The sequence below is a fragment of the Eptatretus burgeri genome, chromosome 1, assembly GCF_056783735.1.
Source record: "Eptatretus burgeri isolate ZD-2024b chromosome 1, Ebu_testis_v1, whole genome shotgun sequence".
Classification (NCBI taxonomy): Eukaryota; Metazoa; Chordata; class Myxini; order Myxiniformes; family Myxinidae; genus Eptatretus; species Eptatretus burgeri.
The window spans coordinates 122725785-122746367 of NC_140961.1; the positions used below are offsets into that span (position 1 = coordinate 122725785).

Here is a 20583-nt window from a genome sequence, read left to right on the forward strand (position 1 = left end):
TGAGTGCAGGTTCAGGTCGTGATCCCGCCGCCTTGGTGTTAATGGTCCAATGCACCAACTGTGCCCATTCCCACGGGGCACTGCATCAGCATAACAGCGCGATCTGCAGATGAAAACTCACCTGCACACGTTTCATTGATTGGAGGAGCTGTAAGAGTGAAACAGCATGGACACCAAGACCGATGGGTAATCATTGTGCACCTTAAAGTTTTACCTGGTCGGGACACGAGGAAGTCGTTTTCCTTTCTTAACTTGTGATGTCATTTGATGTAAACACACTTGGATAAATCGTGTTTGCATTTTTAGGAGGTCTGCATTTGGAACATCATTCGCCTCCATCATCTTGTGTGGCTCGACTGATTCCACTGGTTAATACAGTGACGTCACTTTCAGTCAATGGGAACATCACAGGAAACACCATTTTGTGGGTGTTTCCAATACCTGAAATGTTAACCACTGGAAATGATATTAACTCTATACAATTAATTACGCCCAATGGAACACTCTTGACACAGATGCACCACCCCCCCCCCCTCACCATCACCACCCCCATGCTTCTGCTTCTTCCTCAACACCTGACATCAAAAACCTCAGGAAAGTCCCATCTGACTTTGTCGTTTTCACCTCATGCTCCTTCAACTCTGGTTTGAAAACTGTCTGACTGTGAGATATCATGGGAAGTTTCTGTAGTGTTGCATCATATCGGTTATGTAATGGTTCGAGTGCCTGCTCAGATGCTGGGTGGGCGGTGGTTCGAACCCTGGCCGAGTCAAATACCAGGACTTTAACTAGAATGGCAATCGGTAAAGCGCTTACCTCTGCCAGGCTGAACACTTTATGTTTTGCATCGCACCGATAGGTCGGATCTGGATCCGAACCTGAATTTTAAAATAGAATCGGCTTATTCTTGGCACCTACCAATCTCTTGGACCAAGTTTTGGCTTAATCCGTCCACAACATTTTTGAAATATCATGATATATGCATATATATAGTTTCTGGCCCCATCTCTCAATGTTGAAGAATCACTTTGAAAATTAAATAATTCCAGTATCTAGATCCCGATTCGGATATTCACCAAAAAAGAATCAATTCGTCCTTTTCACACACTCAACCTGTCGCCCAAGTTTTGTCCCCAATCCGTCAACAACCTTTTGAGATATCCTTCTCACAGACAAATAGACAGGCACACAAACAGATAGACACCGGTGAAAACATAACCTCCGTCCACCTTTGGTTGTGGAGGTGAAAATGGTACATGCTGTTTACTTGTTTGACGCTCAGCATTTACCCACCATTGTGCAGGCTCCATGGGCCTAATGACCTCCTCCCGCGTTGAAGTCCCTTGTGAGAGAACTCGTACATTGTCTTCCAGCCACGCTGTTTTGTTTCTGAAGCTATGGACCCAAGGGTATGAAGATACTTGGTGTAAACAGATCTTCAGTTCGTCCGAGAAGCGAAATCGACAAAAAGATAGGAGGATGCACTGTTTATGACTCGCATCCTGGATGGATGGAGTGATTCCAAAAGGCAATGCGCAATCTGATGCGTCCTGACTGCTGGCTCTCGGACAAGGCTCAAAGATGAATTGTCTCTCCAACATTCGAGGTACACACACACACACACACACTCACACACACTAGCACTATTGTAAAAGCAACTGTGTGCACTTATTGTGCTCATGAGTCCTGAGGTTTCATCACATGTTGATCGTCACACCGAGCTGGGATGGGAGGTCATGCTGGTGTGTATTGATGGAATGTTGTTTTGGGGATTTTTTCCCCCCAAAGCAGCCAAGAATGGATAGCGAGTTCGAGAAAAAATCAAAATGGAGCCTTTCCAACCGCACATAGCTATAGGCTCAGACGTCACGGAGGGAATCGCTCGATATTTTACGCCGCCTGGTGTTTTCAAACGTGTTCCTCAAGCTTGTATACACAACTCGAGTCTGAGGACAGGTAGCCTCGGGGAGAAATGTGTGGTACAGATGTTTGCGATTCTATATGGTCGTCTATCACGTGACTTGGCACACAAGCACGTGACAATTTTTCGACTTTAAAAGTTTACTTTGCAGAAGTTGGATAGAAGACCCCTTCCAAGAGTATATTCTAATTACTGGTACACACTAGTCTTTATAGTCCTAGGCGAGGACCACTCTGTGGCTGAAGCTCTGGAAAGTGCATTTGACCTTTTAAATTATTTATTTACAAAATCTTCCTTGAATCAGCGCCATGTTCTTTCAACTTTTGCTTTGTATCCTTGCCATTCTATTTGTCTGATGTATATTTAACTGGTCTGCTGGTTGCATCACTACTTAAATATGCCATGCTGTCGATTACAGTTCTCCTGTAAATTGGGGCAGGAATTTGAGAATTTGGCCCGGGTACGAACACGCATGGCTTCCTCTTTTTGAAACACACCATGGGATTCTTAATGTCCACAAGTCAATTGCTGGCAGCAACTCGGACAGCTGGCTTAATCTCCTCACCAAAGGACAGTGTACTCCTTGCTGCATCTCATCACCTTTGAAGCACAACGGTGACAATAATAGTCATGTCAGGAATCCAACCCAGACAAGACAGCTCAAAAACAAATGTGCTCCCTCTGAGCTATCTTGCGAGTCCATCGTTTTCCTTTGACCAACGCGTCGAATCACAACATCAAGCTTGTTTTATTGGTAGAGTCAATAAGACCATGGGACTGCCCCCCCCCCTCCAAAAAAAACCTCAATTTGTGTTTTCCTAAACATTGAATGATACAGTTCACAGACCTCCAAATGTCCAGGTTTTAGTCGGAATCAGCTTCTCTGGGAAGTAGAACCCAAAACGAGTTGTCTTGGATTCGAGCATGCCAACAACTCAGCTAGCTATCCTGCTGCTCCAGGGTGAATGTCTAAGTCAATCATCAACGATTTATGACATTCTTCCATTTTGGAAATGATATAAGCCTGTGAAGATCTCTTGGGATTTCTGAAGAACACCTGTGATATGAAAATGGGGAAAGGTAAATTTAATCTTTCGTGCTTTTTGACGAATCAACTTGCGACTCCTTATTAAATCGTGAGTTCATGGAGTTTTTGCACCAAAATGGCACTGCAGCATCGATGCTGTACTTCACTTTGGAAGTGAAACGAGCAAAACCTCCTCTTGCTGTAATCTTGTTTCACCATCGTGGAAAGAAAACCGACGTGTGCGCTTGGAGCTACCATTTATTTATTTATTTCCCCGTGGATTTTCCGTCGTGGTGCACCTGTGGAACTCGGCGAGACGTATCGTCTCTACCTGCTAAATCACTCTGTCTTTATCTCATATCCTTCCGTCTGCTCCTTATCTCGCCCCGTGTCCATACCCCTGTCTTATCACTTCCTTCCAAATTGTTTTGTCCTACTTCCAGCTCTTTTGTCCCCCTTCTCTCATCTCAAACCCTCCTATGTTGGTTATTTTCCCCCCATGTTAATTTTCCATTTTCTTCGATAATTCATCTTCTTGTGCCATGGTGTATCCGTTTGTTGGTGTCTCAGTTTTTTCTTTGACCCTGGCATCCTGCTATTCCTCGACTGTATAAAGAAAAATGATAAAATTAAAATGTCCAGCCTCCCTCCACATATATAGGCTACCCACAATCATGTTGCTTGTATGTCGTTTGAAGTGTACATTCCCACTAGTTCACCTATCCACGACTTAACAACTGCTTGCTTGCATGTTTTTCAGGCTGCACTTTCGAGGCCTAGTTGGACAATGAATCATCTCCATCACTGTGCTGCCGCAGGTGCCTTTGTCTTTCTCTCTGTCTTTGTGTCTTTCTCCAACATATTTTGTAGTTGCACTCACGTATGAAGCTCTTTCTAGGCTCCGCTAAGTTTCCTTGGCCTTTTTCATGCAGGAAGCCTCCGTGGTTTGAGCCGAGCTCTTACCATCTGGACACAATTCCTTTCTTGTTTTGTCAACCAGGCCGCATCGGACCTGCAATTTGCAAGCTCACCCCTTTTACTCCCATATTGGCCTCCCCTCAGCTCTGACCCTGCGTGTCCTTGGGAAAGAGTCTTTTGCCAGACTTTGTGATGTGCTGTCATGCATAGACCGATCACCCCTGCACCACCTCCCCCTTTACCCGGCTCACCCTACTGCCACTGCCTCTCTCTCTCTCTCTCTCTCTCTCTCTCTCTCTCTCTCTCTCTCTCTCTCTCTCTCTCTCTCTCTCTCTCTCTCTCTCTCTCTCTCTCTCTCTCTCTCTCTCTCTCTCTCTCTTTCTCTTTCTCTTTCCCCTTCTCTTTCTCTTTCTCTTTCTCTTTCTCTTTCTCTTTCTCTTTCTCTTTCTCTTTCTCTTTCTCTTTCTCTTTCTCTTTCTCTTTCTCTTTCTCTTTCTCTTTCTCTTTCTCTCTCTCTCTCTCTCTCTCTCTCTCTCTCTCTCTCTCTCTCTCTCTCTCTCTCTCTCTCTCCCCCCATTCCATTGTATGCTCTATCAAAGCCCAAATATGATTTTAAATTTTTCTCTTTCTCTTTTTTTATTTGTTTACATGTAACTCTATCTCGTTATCTAGCATTCTAGTGGTACGTTTCCTCATTCAATGAACATATGTCCCATTATGTTTTTGTACCATTGAGAATGACACTTAATGAATCCGTTTCATGATACTTCTTTGCACACTTTTTGTGTGACAGTCATTTCTGAGTTTTCATCAAAAAACATCCACTTTCTTGTCTTTTCAAAATTTTCGAATATAAATCGATCTTCAAATTGCTCTCTGGAATTCAAACTTGTCATGTTCAAGTTCCCCGTTGTATTTTAACTTGATTGTTGTTTTTTGTACTATCTGATAAAGTTTTTGACATTGTTTTGTCTCATGCAACTGCAGTCTACCATACCAAGAAAGCCAGCCTTATAAAGTTTATACCTTATACCTTATGAGGAAAGACAACCTTGTTCAGTTTATACCTCATAATAAAAGCCAACCTGATAGGATTTATACCTTATAACCTTATACCATATAAGAAAGGCAAATGTTACTAGCTTTACACCTCATACATAGTAAGGAAAGCCAAACTTATAAGGTTTATACCTGAAAAACATGCAAGCAAGGTTTCTACCTTAAACCTCATAATGAAGGCAAACCTCATAAGTTTTATCCATTATACCTTATACTGTATCAGGAAAGCAAACAAACCTGATGGGGTTTATAATTTAAACCTCAAAACGAATACCAACCTGATAAGGTCTATACCTTATAAGGAATGCAAACCTTTAAAGGTTCCTTCCTTAAACCTCAAAACAAAAGCCAACTTTATAAGTTTTAAACATTATACCTTATACCTTATAAGGAAAGAAAACTTTATGATGTTTATACCCTAAACCTCAAAACGAATGCAAATGTTATTTAGTTGACACCTCATGCCTAATCAGGAAAGCCAACCTCATAAGGTTGATATATAATACCTTATGAGGAAAGAAAACCTTATTATAGGCTTGTCAATGAATGTTATTTTCTTCATGTAAATTGATTTGAGATTCAGTTAATGTTGTTATTTTGGGGATACATCCCAGAGCATGCTTCCTTTATGGTGGGATTTTTGGGGAGGGGGGGAGTGGTGAAACAAAATTTGAATCAATAAAAGTCAGCTTACTCACTGTAGATGTCTTAACTCAGGAATGCTAAACATTCTGCATTTCATAAGAATTTTCCTTTAGTTGGTTTAAGGTGCACAAATAATTAAAAGCAATAAAACAATTGTATTCAATAATTTTGGCATAAAGACCATTGCTTTTTCATTTGGCTTCAACATGTAAAGGGATTTATTTTGTATGTGCATAGTCAAGGCTCATGGAGGAGGTAGAATACCGAAGGGACAAGGATGTAACAGAACAGAAAGAACAGTAGGAAGATGAGGTGGAGGAGCACACCAATATCACCATTGACAGACAAAATAGAGAGAAGGGATGTGTGGAAGAATGAGGGTGAGGGGAGGACACAGGGGGTGAACAAGGTGGATACAGCCGCAAACTCTCAATCACAGAAATGGAAGGAAAAACTGAAAACCTGGAAAGAGGTGGGCTTGGAGCAGATTAATCGAAGGAGAGAAGATAATGGTTGTGGATGGGGAATGATCGTGACTGTGGATGATTATGGTTGTGAATGGGATGACCTAAAATCGTGGTGAACAGCTGTCTTGGAATCCTGGAGAGAAGAATAAGATTGAAGAGACTGAGGAAGTGATCTCGTTCCAGAGATGGGGGAAAAAAAGGAGGATTTAATGAGTGGAGGTGAGCAGTGATTCGGGGTTTTGGAAGTTTCACCAAGATGGGGCTACTGGCAGACTGTGTGCACCCTGCAGGAACCTGGGGAGCTGAGAATGTAAATGGCAGATGGTTAATGAAAGTGATAGGCCCCTACTTGTCTGTGATGTCAAAGTGATAGCCCTAGAAACACAGATTAATCGAAGGAGATACTCATGATTTTGTAGGCTTTTGAATTTCCACAGTGTCAAGCTGAGCAAGGTATGAGACAGAAGTGCCAGCCCAGAGGGGAATGCAGTACTCCATCAAGCTATGGATGAAGACCTTGTAGGTCGATAGGAAGTTCATAGCTGATAATGAAGCTGAACAGTTTGAGTGTCTGAACTTCAAGAGGATTGTTGAGGGAGTAGGTGGGAGGGTTTGCTCGATGGTCTTTCCTGAGAGAAAGAATGACAGATGATCTCCAAAAGGTATGAATCATTTATATAGCTGTTGTGAAAACTCTATAGCTAATGCTAAATATTCTAGAAAACTAGACCTTCTGCCTGAAAGTTGAGATAGTGTTGAAACTATGCAGATTGCTCTAACCTGTCTCAATCCAAGCCTAGATCAGCAACAACATCAAGATGACATTATGGTCATTACCCTCATGCTGTTCATCTGTGAGTCATAGATGCATCTCAGCAGCTCTGCCAATCACGACAGCCATCTTTGAAGCATCATAATAACTTCGTTAACATGTTCTTTAAAAGCCAATGTGCATCCTTAGTGCTTGAGATGCATTGAAGGTTTCTCTTTTATTAGTCCCCTACCAGTTTCACCAGAGGTGACTGCAGGTTTGCTCTCCATCTATCCGTCCGTCCATATGTCCTTCTGTCTGTCCATCCCACCTGTGGTTTTTCTGACTTTTTTTCCAGACCCTTTAATATATTCAACTTAAACTTGGTGCATGGCTTTATTATGATCGTTTACAGAAGAAGATCGAGTTTCAGGTCGTTTGGTCAATTTCTCACAGAATTATGCTCTTTATATACTTCAAAAATATCACATATTATTCATGGGTCAGTGTTTAGCTGCCCTGACTCCACACCAACAAAATCATGTGCTGCCATTCCATAAACTAGCACAGAGCAGCAGGCCTCAGACCTTAGGCCTGGGTGTTAGTCCAAGGCCAAGTGCAAATGGAATGATTCCAGGTTTTTTTTAACCACGGCGTATTATATGTGCACAGAAGCGGTATGTACGTTTTTGCTTCATTTATGTACATCGGGTTATGAAGCAGGACACATTGGCAGGCCTCAGACCTAAGGCCTGAGTGTTAGTCCAAGGCCTAGTGCAATTGGAATGATCCCAGGTATATATCCACAATGTATTTTGTATACATATAAGGATGCATGTGTTTGCTTCATGCATGTACATCGGGTTATTATTTTTTTTTTCCAGCACCAAGCACGTCATTATAAACCGCCCAAATAAACGAACATTCATTGGGACCTTTACGGGACATGTATTGCAAAGAAATTCTCTCTTGTTTATTTGTCTTTTATAATTTTCTATTTGGGGCTGTCAGGATAACTTGAAGGTATGCACATTCACCTCTGAACTGTACAGCCTGGGTTTGAATCCCAACCAAGCTCTAAACTGCAATCCCAGCTCTCGTGTTTCACGGGCAGGATGATTCATCAATTTGTGTGCCATTCGTCGGATGGACGTTAAATGGGAATCCCGTCTGTCGGTAATCATTGGTGAACGTGAAAGATCCCACGGTGTCCTTTGCAAAGAGTAGACGAGCTATTGGTAGCACAATGAATCAATTCCAAATCCCTGTCCTGACTTCCTGTGTTGGAGTGGAGACCCATCCAGGATTGTAACCCTAGCCATGTTTCAGCAGCACCGACGCTCTTTATTGAACATGATCTGATCCGGTTCTTCACATGCAGGGGGAGGCATCAATATGTGCATGCATTGATCATCGGAAGATCATTCAGTCCAAAGACTCGCCTGAGAACACTGGTCGAGGGTGGATGTTAAAGATGCTAGGGTGTCTTTCTTGGAAAGTAGGCAAGTTATTGCTGGTCCCTTTAACAAATTACAAATTTCTGCCCTGACTGACTGGTGGGAAGGCAACAACATACAACTCTGCACAACCTTTACCCAGGAACGCTTTTCACAGCACCAACGTTCTATCAAGAGTGGAGGACATTTGATTGATTAAATATCTTTTCGTGACCTGCTTTTGATGTTTGTGATTTGAAACTTTGTTTTCAAGTGTCATTGAAAAGTGAAGATGCTGTGATTTGACTCCAATGGTGTCTGCCTGTTTATCGTCATCTAGTTAAATCATTTTTGGAGCATTATATTTGTTAATATTTATTCCCATCCCCATCTTCTCCCCCCTGCGACCACTGGCCCCACTTTCCCCCAACACCATTATTGACAAATACCATTGTTGTACGGTAGCACCCTGAACTAACTTCCCTTCTTCATTCTTCAACTGCGTATTTCCACCATCAATCTTTATCTTCTACTTCCTGCTTCAATTCACCCTCCTTGTTCCCATTTTCATTGTCTGACCACTTTTTGTTGCTCCAATGTTTTCCTCTTCTTCCTCCTCAATATATTCAAACTGAGACGTCTAGACCACAACACAGCTTTTCACGGCAGCTCCGCCCGCTGTGATGGATTGGTCTATAAGCCCCCTGGCCAGGCCAAGCAACTCATAAGAAGCTAACTCAGGCAAGAATTTTCTCTCACTCCCGCTATCTATCTCCCCTCCCTTTTCTTTCCCCTCCAGTTCCTCTTTCACCCAAGATTATCCACCATTCTGCCTCCCTGGGCAACTCTTGTTTTATTTGTCTTCCCTGCTTCTCGCTCTCCCTCCTCCAACTGATCTCACCATTCCTTCCCTTGTTGAGGCACACTCACTCTATGTGCCTCTTTTTCTGCTCCTTTATTCTTGTTCTGTTTCTCTTTACTCTGCAGATAATATCAAGAACCCTATGTTTACTCTTGTCTTTTATAGAAAACCCTTCTCAATTTCACAAACCTCTTCTTTTGCCAATTATATGCTCCCTCTATGGTTTCATCAAAAATTATTCTCCATTTATCCACAAGCACGATCACTCGTGTGTTCACACTGGCAGGTATTTACAAAGTGAATAACTATACATCTGTGTACATGTGTCCAGCTTGTACAAGTTTGTTATCATTGATATATATATATATATATATATATATATATATATATATATATATATATATATATATATATATATATATATATATATATATATATATATATATATATATACACACACACACACACACATGACAGCAAGAGATGAAGGAATACTACAGTTCCTTCTCTCACCCTCTTTCCTCTACCCCACTTTTCTCCCTGCCACTCTCTTTCTCAGACTGTGAGGCCTATACAACATAATGGTTTAGGTGCCACAGGCAACACGGCAAAGCAGGCCATTGTGCACCAGTGAAAAGCTGCTGTAACTTCTCAGCTTGCAGCTGCCTTTAACCAGATTAGACATGTGCCATTACAAAGAGTGTTAATAAAGGCCCTGTTTGCCATTCTGACCAGTGGTCTCCAAGTGCCGTGGCCCGTCAAACCAATCCATAATCTGCGCCTCGTAGATTCATTGGTCGTTAGCCCATCCGCAACAAAATTGGCGAAAATTATTCGGCAAGTGCAAACATAACCCTGGCTGGAATTCTTTCAACAAAAGTAACCATGCCTGAACAGTTTTCAGAATGCAAGTTGTCCTTGGAATAAGCTTGTTGTCTCCCGGTGGTTAGACAATAGCCAAATGATAGCATCAAATTGACTTTCACCTGAAAGCCCTCAACAATGAGGAAAGGCTCAAGGATTTTGGAATTTGATGACCTGCATCCTCCTTGCAAAAACCGGATCAGACTTGGAATGTCATCTCTGGCTAGACTTCTCTCTCTTCGGTAATCTCATGATTGCCTAATCAGAAAACCCAACTGGCGTGGGCTTGTCTACGATAACTCTTGCAAAGACGTTTCATGCTTAACGACCTCCAATGTCAGCGCGATAGAGAAATGCAAAAATCGTATTTGCTGTGTGGCTAGGTATTGTATTGTCCACATTAGTCTTGGCACAGATGATCTTACAGAGCTTCCTGTTAATATATCGAGGTTTGCTGAAATACAACGTCGAGAGGATGTGCTGCGAAAGTCAGATTTTCAACAAAAAGTTACCACTTTCCTTTGATATGTTCATCATTCACTTTTAGATGTTTTTGTCCTAATCCGAAAGGCCATCTCAATCCATGAGTTCCAAGAATGAAATTCTTTTTCAGCTTTTTGAGTGACTGTTACTTTCCAACTGAAAGAAGCATTTGCAGACCCGATCAAATTTGAGGATTATTGTCAGGTAGCAAGTTAAAGATCGTAATACCATTAAACCCTTTCATCTGACCCCTTATCTCATTACATTTAAAACCAGAGAGTTCATCGAACACCTTATCCATGCAGTTTTGAGAAACAAGGACATTGGTGGGGTCTGTGAGTGATAAATTTGATTGGTTGTGATGACATGATCTGCAATAATATTTTGTCCAAGTACTGCGAAACTAAAGGTTTTTGAAAGTGCGAAGAAGGCGATTTGTGTTCTGCTGCAGTGTTCAAGTATATAATTCAATTGAAATAAAATAATGATTTCAATGGCTGAAGGAAATAACATCCAGAAGTTTACCGTCATTGATACATCATCTTTCACATCACCCTGTTATCTACCACGTTGCATTGGTTTGCCGTGCCTGTTGTTTGTATCCTTTTGAACGTCCATAAAAACAGTACAATAAAGTTTGCTTCTTGTTTTCAAACAATATCCATTCAAAAGTCCATGTCACCTTCTCCCGGTTAAAGCAGGAGGGAAGTGTCCACTCAATGTGGAGTGAGAGCCGTGAAACTGCTGAGATAGTTTTATTCTTATTTGTTTGTTTATCACTCTTCTGCATGGGTAGGCGAACGGTACAGCAACTGCGCAGATTTTGTACAAGTGAGACTGAGTTCAAATGTATGTTGGTCTCGAGTGTGTATTCTTTCTTCAACCTCATTATCTTCTAAGAGTTGTTTTATGACAATACTACAACTCTGGTAATGGTGCTGAGTATGCTGTTTTGATCCTCCATTATAATATAAATGTCATAGCAAAAGCAAAGGCTCTTTAATGGATTTTAGTACACGATATACATTCATTATCTAAACATTTTGTCGTTGTAGCTTTTCCGTAATTGGACCAATGGTCTGTTGAGTTAGAATTACTTTCAAGAGTTAAAAGAATTGTACACTTTGTTATTGATATCCAACTTTTAACATCTGTTAACACCAATAAATGTAGCATGAAATTATAGCAAGGGTAACATAAGGACACGCAAAGAAATGGGACGCAGGAGGAGGCCATTTGGCCCATCAAGCCTGTGGTACATTTACATTATATAAATTAAATTTACCATTTTATCAATTTCAATTCTCTGTGAGTGGGGAGGGGAGTAAGGAGTGGGGATGAAAGCAGTGGGGCAAGCACAGATATCACTCGGGTGTTATATACACATATATAATATGACAAAAATATAAATTATTATTGAAAATACTAAATAAATTTCATTTCCTCGCTTAAATTTTTTTTTATTATTACCTCTGCCACTGAAGGTGTGCGAAGGTTATGTTCTCACCCCTGTCTGTCTGGTTGTCTGTCTGTTTGTTTGTCTCTCTGTTTCTCTGTGTATTTGTTTGAGAACAGGATATCTCAAAAAGTTGTTGCCGGATTCAGACGAAATTTGGTCGAGAGGATGGGTATGCGACAAGGACAAATTGATTCGGTTTTGGTGAAGATCTGAATCTGGATCCAGATCCGGGTGGAGGTTTGTGCTCTACCGAGTGCCCTTCCAGTTTAAAATGCATTTACGTGCTGGAGAATTTTATTTTGATTGCACTCTAAAATATCTTGTCATTAATACAGCCGGTTGAACATGAATAGATGAACACAAAGGATGTGTAGACTGAACAGTTGTCAGCCTTGAAGTGGACAGACTTTTTTCTTCTTTTTTTGGATCCATGATCGAGGCTTGAAAATGTTTTGCTGGTGCAGGACTGTACACAATAATCCATCGATAACCACACAATTGTGTCACTGTGGGCCTGCCACATCAGGCTTTTTGACAGGTGTTGTCTGATTCGCCCCTCATGGACAAATTTGTGGAATCCTTTCAAGTTGTGAAAAATTTGAGCAGACATAGACCTTACCACTATAAAAAGCAGTTCAAGTGTGATTGATCGAAGTACTGAACTTAAACCAAATTTGAGTTTGCCTGTTTCAACAAAAGAAGAACAAGAGGAAGAATACAAAGTAGAATTACAACCAGGTGTTTTTAGGTCTAAGTTTCATAGTTCAGCAATACTGTACATGAGCTTTATAAGTGTTGTTGGATATGAAATCTCCAGAAGACTGGAAGGTATGATATAGGTTTATAAGTTTGTACCTTAATTGGTGGATTTATTTGAGGATTTGCATTCTATTAAACAATGTATTTAACAATTTTAGCAGCCAAAAGTAAAAACTAGATCGACCCCGCTAATTTGAGCAATAAGCAAGACCAGACCTGGTCTCAGGCACCATTTCACCAGCTTCACAGCCGGCAGTGCCAAAGCCGGCTGTGAAGCTGGTGAAATGTTGCTTGAGACTGGGTCTGGTCTTGCTTATTGCTCAAATCAGCAGAGCCTCGTTTTGACCATATATATATATATATATATATATATATATATATATATATATATATATATATATATATATATATATTTTCCAGGTAGTCAAGTTGCATCATGTGTTCGCTTATTATTTAAAATTGGTGGTTTATGATTTTATTTTCCAGGTTTATCTTTGGTATGATGTCTCATCTTTATGTGTTTGTTTTCATTCCTTCGTAGCCAAAAGGAAAATAAACATTTCTCGATAAACTCTCCTCGACCACTTCTGTGTCCAATCTATTTGGTATCCTCTACTCACTTGTTATTTTTCTCTCCCATCTGTTCAATCTCCTCATAAACTTTCTTTAATCCTGCTTTGATTTTCAAATCCCATGACATCAACACTGCTTCATCGTTTGTTTGTTTTTCACAAGGTGTCATCTACATATTCCGTATACATGAATGGTGAAATACTGATCCCCCCCTCCCCCATATTTTTTCATTCCCTGACCTTCTCTAACTCTCGACTTTTGCTTCTCTCCTCCATCTTCTTTTCCTTTTCCAATTAATTTTTCTGAACGTATTACTCTCTTCGATCTTCTATGTATACATAATTTGTAGAATTAAGAACTAGTCTTTGTGATGAAGGCTCGTGTCGATCTGCATCGGCGGACAGGTAGAACAATGGATGAAATCAACGGCCCTACGAGGGGCTTATGCCTAAAACATCAGCTCCCCTTCCTTCCCACAGTGGTTAGCATTCCTCAATCAACATCCTGTTGATTCCATCCATACATAATGTAAATACCCCCCAGTACTTTCATCGTCTTTGACATAGGCATCCCATGACCACATACCTGGATCGGTGTATAAATTACATTTTATTTGTTTAAGTTCTTCCTTCAAATTTACACCTGTCGACAATATAAACAACTTAGCTCGTGATTCGACAAAATATTCTGTGTTGCTTTCAAACAGACAAGGACGAGATTATTCTACGTCTGCCAACTCTCAACACAAACACTGCAATTATAAAATTTATTTCTCATTGTGCCTTTTGTGTATGTGTGTTTTAAGAACAATGAGTTTTTAGCAGCATGACCGATGCCATCATAAGCTGTTCATAGCATGCTAACAAAAACAAAATCATACGAGAAATGAGGATGTTCTGAGAAATGATATCACAGGATGCACAATGTACTCTCTGATTAGATGGTTAAACCAGGAATAATGTGTTTTGTGGATTGAAGACTATTATGAGGTTTGGTAATTGAAGGTTGGTGTAAGCAAGAGAGTGTGACGTGTATTTATCCCAGTATTGTGATGAGCCGTATGATGGAGTCTCTGGACGGTGCAGATTGTATCTGTCTGGTTACCGTGACGACCTGGCTTTGCCTCCCAGCTGCCTGTTTTGTTCACTGGATAGCAACATGGCTGCTTGCCAGAGTAGGCTAGGCCATGGCATATGCTCGAGGCCCACCTGGGCTTTGCACCTGAGTCGTACTTGTGCCATCAAGTCCAGGGCTTTAACAGAACCCAGTCAATTAAGGAGATTATTTTATTTGGAGATGGATGTTATCTTACACTTAGAGCAACAAAACATGCTTTGAGGAAGTGTACAAGAAGTCATGTCGATTTGAAAAACCCAGCATGACAACCTGCAATTTGTATTGTCTAGTTCATTATTCAGTGGTGACAGATACAGCTTGTATTGAATGCATTGATGAGCTAAAAATGGGGAGGCAATCAAATTCCTTTGAGGGAACAGACTGTACAGCAGTCTCAACATACAGACAGTCAGGTGAGCAGGCTTGAACAAGTCTTGAATGAAACTAGAGATTAAAAAAGAGACCAATTAGAGATTGCAGATCCTCGCCAAGACTTGTTTTGTGTGGTGTTTGTGTCGTTTTGTGTCGTGTATTTTGTGTGGTGTTTGTGTCCTGCTGTGTTACGTAATTAATAAGAGAAATAACTTAAACTGCCACTTTATAACTGCTCGCAGTGATGACCGGGTACCAAGACGTCGTGCTTTGATGCAACCCCACTTTGATTGGACACCTGACCCTGACCCATGACATTTATTATTATTATTCAATTCAGAATGGGATTAAAATATATTCAATTCAAATCAAATTGAAGACCAAGTCGGTACAGTCCTGCATTTGGAGTTATCAGAAGGAACCTGAACAAGCAAAAAGCAAAGATGAAGTCATCAGGAGGAACCTGGATAGGATTCGCATTTCAGCGGCTACTTCTCTACCCTCAAACCCATCCATGCACAGCCAGGCGAGCCTCATTCATGAAAAAGAAATAAAGAAAATTAAAGAAAAAAGAACCCAGATCAAAAATATTTTAAAATTCTGGCTGCCAGACCATGTGCCTGATCAAGTTTAAATTCAAAACATGTCTTCCACATAAATACGAGATCATAATTCTGAAGTTTCACATCGATTGATTAAGCAGTTCCAGAGAAAACATAATTTAATACTTTTCTTCAATCCAATATGGCTGCCAAACCATGTGACCTATGATGTCATATGTGTGAAACTTTTGTTCCTCAGGATAGGCGGTCATACGTGTAAAGTTTCACCTCGATCTGTTCAGCCACTTCAGAGAAGATTTTTGAAAGTTAAAAAAAATAAAAAACATGCCTGCCACACCACGCGACCTATGTCATAATAATTAACAAAGCATTGCACATGAGTAGACTCTCCTACGGTGAAAATTTCGTCTCAATCCGACAAGCGGTTGCGGAGACAAACACTAAAGTTCTGTGCGGACAGACAGACAGACAGACAAACAAACAAGCAGTCATAGACTGGTACTTACGAAATTGTCAACTTGACCTCTGACCTTGTCTCATAAAAGCTGTCTCCAGAGAAGGTAGCGACGCAAACCAGAAGTTTCTAGGATGATTCTGTACCAAACCATCAAAAATCGTAATGTCGACCGAAGCAAAAATCTCCATTTCTCCACGCAATTATTTAATATTATTTTATCAAAGTCACAAAACCGTAATATTCGGCCATCCACCAACAATCTTTACATAATCCGATGGCTTAGCGAGTCAGGCATGCGACGATAACCTTTATTGGGATAAAAAATGACTTTTAAACGCCATCTTTATCGAAAGCACCGTCAGGGCGCACACAAAAAACCTTTACGTGACTCAACGACGCCTCTGCTTGAGCGCGCTGCACCACGTGATGAGCCGTGACGCGGTGAGTGAAATATTTTTAATACAATCTTAAAACGTCTCCAAAACATCCGATTTTTACCAGAATTTTGACAACCGAGTGTTAAGCGTCCTGAGCGATCGCAAAAACCAAAGTCAAAATTAAAATCGAAGTTAAAACGAACTCGTAACGTCGGCCGAAGCAAAAATACTCCATTTCTCCACATGAATTTACGGAATTATGTTTGACCTCACTGTGACCTTGACCTTTGACCGATTTTGACCAAAATCTAATCAGCGCTCACCATCACCCTCCTGAATCACGTGTTGTAATTTGACATTGGTAGCTTCTTCCCTTCTCGAGTTATCGTGCCTACAAACAAACAAACACACAAATAGAGGACGGAAGTCATCAATATACTTACGACATCTTTAGATTTCGTAAGTAACAAACTTAACCAAATGCAATATCCTCGCCTCCGGCAAGGGTAATAAAGGTCAAAACGATCTATTTTAAAACACTGATTTGGTTATATAGTCATTGTATCATATAACAGAAAATGATGTAACCTATCCCTTTTGTCACGACTTGTAATATTATTGGCACATTTTCTTGCTCCCATCTGAGCACTTATCATTTTGGAATCGCAGGCTCAAATCCCAAACACTGCATGGAGTTGTCCATTGTCCCCAAAACATCCTCCTTGTCATCAATATAAAGTTAAACTCTTGTCTCTGGAAGTCCTTTTCCTGTTTGTAATGTACTTGAAAGCTCCTCCATGAGCCAGTGATCACCGTAAAAATAAATGCTTATTATTTACCATAAACTTCCCAAAATCCAGGTTCACTGCTCTACACTCATTTGGTCCTCTTTATTCTCGCCTGTGGAACCAACTTCCCCAGTCTGTTCAAACTCATTCTTCCCTCTTGGGCTTCAAAAACAGCTGCTCACCACTACCAAAAGCCATACTCATGATCTCTTCCACCCAAAACGACCCCATTCACAAGCGCTCCCTTTTTAGAGGTTATTGTGATCCCCCCCCCCTTCTTCACCTCTTTCCATTCGTTAGTCATCATTTGGATTGTTCCTTTTCTGTTTCATCCCTGCTTTCCTCTTCCTCTTCTTCCTGTGTTTCATTCAGCATGTGTGCTGCTTGTTGACCCTCATGTGTCATTGTTCCCCTCCCCTTGATCTCATTCTCACCCTCACTTCTAGTCTACTGTTGGTGTTTCCCCATTTCCATTTTGTTCCCTTCCATTCTGCTTTAGCTCTTCCACAGGTCTCGATCATGTGTACAAAAAACCTGCTTTCGTCATAATCAGTTTGTGGAAGATTTGGTTTTTAACCTTGTGTTACAGTACTTTCGTCTTTTTTTAACATTAACTCGACCTTAGCTGGTGAAGTTGTGAAGCACAGTATTTATTAAACAAGACTTCCTCAAAAACATCTCGACTTATTGAACGATTCTCTGTTTGTTTAATGCAATCCTTGTTATTGACTCAATATTTCAACCAGTCTGACTTGGCAGTCAGCCGCTGCCTGCAAATGTGGCTAGAAACTGATTTTTGTGGAACTATGGGGAGAACATTGATTCCTGTAGCGAAAGACCTACTGAATTCAAAAATAAAAGATCCCACTTCCAAAGATCTGGATTTCCATGGCTGAACATATCAGAAGGGGTCAAAAAGTAGGGAAATTGTTATTTTGGCCGTTTTCGTGATGCCACCATTAAGTTCATTCCGCTCCAGTTGTCATGAAATTTGATCAGCATCCACATCTTTCGCATATTGAACATCAGGACTCAGACCTCGATACTTGATAAGCTAGAGGTAATTAAATTAGGTCGTTTTTACAAGATGTTTTCCGCTTATTGCAATAGAGGGCATAAACATTTCTTCAGCATCAGCACGACATTGAATCCTTTCCAGTCTGTGTTGAGTGATGTTCGATCTAAAGCTGCTGCTGCATGGTGGGATCGAAGGTGTTTCTTTGGAGATGGAGTTGCAACAACATAGTCCCTGTCATCAACGTTGCAAGGTATGTGCAGTGTCAGCTGCCTCAGCAGATCAATTAATATGGACTTCATCAGCTCACTTACTGTAGCTTTATAATTACATAAATTTGTCTTACAGACTATTAAGTCGAGTGGGTGCTACGAATCTGAACGATAAACGACTGCCAGCTGATGGCCTAGTGGAAGCTACATGGATATGCAAGACCTCCATTGGGAACGATTCCAAACTGAACAGTTTCAGCAAACTTTTTCATTGTTCTCTGTGGAGTGAAATTACAGCTTGCTACCACCATATTGTATAAACATAAAATACATTTTAAAACTTTGGCAGTTTCAAAATTTATGGAGAAGTTTGTTATATATATACAAATACACTCAACCCCAAAATCGCACACATAACCTGAATATCCTCCAATGCAACACAGGCGGCCTCAGCCTCATCAGCAAGGCCATTCCAACTTAAACACTTCACTCTCACAAACAACATTCATTTAGCCATCATACAAGGAACCAAATTACATGGGAAAGCTAAAACACTGACCATCCCCAACTATACACCGATATGCACAGATAGACCGGATGCAAGAGGTGCAGGCCTCACCACATACATGCACAAGTCAATTAGACACACAGATATCACACAAGACAGAAAAGCAATTCTACTAGCAGACAACACACTCAAACTTCAAGCGTTCAAAATTAAAATGGGTAACAAAGAACACAAGAACATCATAAACATTACCATACCACAGTCATCCTGCAATGTACCGACCAAATACCACAAATACAGAACCTCCTCTCCTTCCTAACTTCCCAACACCATCATCAGAGATGACTTCAATGCCAAAGATATGGCTCGGTACATCCACCAGCAACCTAACACAAGAGGCCAAACCATTGCCGCACAACTAAATTCATCATGCATACTTAACTATCCAGGCAATCACACACACACACACACACACACACACACACACACACACACACACACACACACACACACACACACACACACACACACACACACACACACACACACACACAACACACCACAACAAGCTGGTTCAGCAACTCATCACCACACGTGACATTATGTTCTCCATCACTTTCCACCACAACCACGTGGAGAAGAGTAAACAACTCCCTTCAGATGACCTTACTATCATCATTACCATAAACACAGCTACAGACCTCAACACAAACAAAAACAAAATATTCACCAATTACAAAACAAGGAATATGGGGCAATTTTAAACATGATACTGAACAAGAATTCCAACAACTCAACACTAACAACATCATTGACATTGATATCCACATCAAACACTTCAATATGATTATCACAACCGCAGCTCCCAAATACATTCCAAAGGGCAATATCAAAACATAGGGGCAATACCCTTGGGCACTCACCTGATAGCGGCTGGATAAGATAACCAGAGAAACACTGGTAGCCATGGATTACCCACAAAATATATAATGGAGAAAAAAAAGCAAATACCTCTGGATTTATTTTTAATTCCGTCAACAAACTTTAGTACATCACGGGTGATAAAAGTTGTGGTCAAGTTTCATTCAAATTTTGTGTGTGTGTGGTTTCAGAGAAGAAAGCAAATACATATTTTGAGGGGCAACCCCCCAGGAGAACTACTTGGTCCCCAATGTTTTAATATCGTGAACAATCTTTGATACATCACCGGTGATGAAGGTGGTGGTCACCTATCAACAACTAAACACCCACCCATCAAAAACGCAGAAAAATTACTTCCCAGGTCTGATCATGTTCACTTTTCACACCTCTGTTGTGGACAACAACCACAGCTTTTACAGTACAACTACAAACATAGCCTTGCCAACACCATTAACAACACCTGCAACCTCTCTGAGGGTGCCCCACAAAGAATAAAATACAATATGGAAAACTACACGGTCCTGGCACCACGAAGGCAAGAGCATAACGTTATAGATGTGAGGGACTCTGGGTTGTGGCTATCTCCGGGCTGTGGGTCTGTTCGAGCAGAACTGACTGGGGCTCATCAACAACAACAACAACAACAACGGCAAAGCAACTCTTCACATGTGCATCAGAGCAGTCCCTTCAGATGAAAGATAACTTCACATGTAAAATACGAGCTGGAAAGGGAAAAGTCACAGCTGAATTCCTGGTCATCAGAGGCAAAGGTGTCCTCCTACTTGGCAAGAAGACTGCGGTCAAAGTCGGCGTTCTAAAAGGACACAGTCCCGTCACGCTAATTATTGCGGATCCACTATCCCGAGTGTCAATCAGAAGCCAACATCTCACAAGCAAGGAGCTGAAGAGTATGTAAGATTTGTGCCAGTGAACACAACACCACGAGCACTCAGAATGTGGGAAATCAGAGAAGCATCAGCTGATGATGATGAGCTTTGGGAGCCAAGAATGGTTATCAGCAATGGAAAGT

At 41.0% G+C, this 20583-nt stretch overlaps 1 protein-coding gene and 1 pseudogene across 1 annotated transcript in view; one reads left to right on the forward strand and one right to left on the reverse strand.

The window, feature by feature from the left end:
- The window catches only part of LOC147035311 (huntingtin-interacting protein 1-related protein-like), a 993771-nt pseudogene that overhangs the window by 614716 nt on the left and 358472 nt on the right, over positions 1-20583 (reverse strand).
- The window catches only part of LOC147035315 (uncharacterized), a 270416-nt gene that overhangs the window by 158775 nt on the left and 91058 nt on the right, over positions 1-20583 (forward strand). The window contains exon 4 of the mRNA XM_085896724.1: positions 3709-3766. The gene's annotated coding sequence lies outside the window, so the exon portion shown is untranslated. The remainder of the gene's footprint in view (positions 1-3708; positions 3767-20583) is intronic.